Source organism: Camelus bactrianus, chromosome 5, assembly GCF_048773025.1.
Source record: "Camelus bactrianus isolate YW-2024 breed Bactrian camel chromosome 5, ASM4877302v1, whole genome shotgun sequence".
Taxonomy (NCBI): domain Eukaryota; kingdom Metazoa; phylum Chordata; class Mammalia; order Artiodactyla; family Camelidae; genus Camelus; species Camelus bactrianus.
The window spans coordinates 79,653,697-79,654,630 of NC_133543.1; the positions used below are offsets into that span (position 1 = coordinate 79,653,697).

Here is a 934-nt window from a genome sequence, read left to right on the forward strand (position 1 = left end):
GTCTTTTAACTTGGCTTATGATGGTGCTGCTGGTGGTGACAGGGGAATTTGGGTTTGCTATTTGCTGTTTGGTTTGGTTTGGTTTTGGCCTTATAGCTTCCTTTTTATGGTTTTGTTTTGGAGGTAATACTTAAGAAGAGCAAAAATTCTTCTAATTCAATGATTTATTAAGAGGTAAGGGAAATAGGATACAGGGAGACTAGGGTTAAAAGAAACATTAATCCTATCAAGGCATATCAGGGAAGAAAGTAACCAACCAAACCAAAGGCAACTGTATTTGTAAAACAAATTTTTGATGTTAGAACCTACTTGGAATGTTTAAGATAAACCAAAATAGTGCTTGCTTCAGCAGCATGTATACTAAAATTGGAACGAGATAGAGAAGATTAGCATGGCCCATGTTCAAAGATGATGTGCAAATTCGTGAAGCGTTCCATATTTTGGGGGAAAAAAGTATTTGGACCACAGTAAGAATTCAATAAATGGCAATAGTTGTTGAGGCAAAAAAAGATAAACCGAAATACATCCAGGATGTTGTTTTGATTGTATCTACCGTTTGCTCACCTATACCATATGATAGTCTTCGTTAGGCACTGAAGCCAGGGTAGGTTCCAGCCATGGTGACTTAAATCCTGGGGTCTGTGTCATGCAGTGTCAAGAAAGCAGATGTAGCAGCCTGTCAGTCTCATTGACTGCCTAGCATTAGTGGGAATTTCAGGACACCACACTGATATCTTCTGCAGGGTGTCACATGGTGAAGAAAGCAGTGAATGGTTGTTCTCTGGTCAGCATAACTGCTGAAGAAATAACAGTCATTTCTTTTTCTAGACACATTATTTAGAAATTCAAGCCATGGATTGGAGATTGCTTGCGTGCAAAAATGTAGTGCAAGATAAAAAGAGTAGATGAAGAAATTATGGAAAAGGAAAAATTA

General features: G+C 38.0%; 1 non-coding gene across 1 annotated transcript; it reads left to right on the forward strand.

Annotated features, from left to right (window-relative positions):
- The first annotated feature begins 336 nt into the window (after positions 1–336).
- Positions 337–443, forward strand: LOC123613347 (U6 spliceosomal RNA). The gene has a single exon (XR_006720723.1). It is a non-coding gene; the product is annotated as a U6 spliceosomal RNA (small nuclear RNA).
- Positions 444–934: the final 491 nt, after the last annotated feature.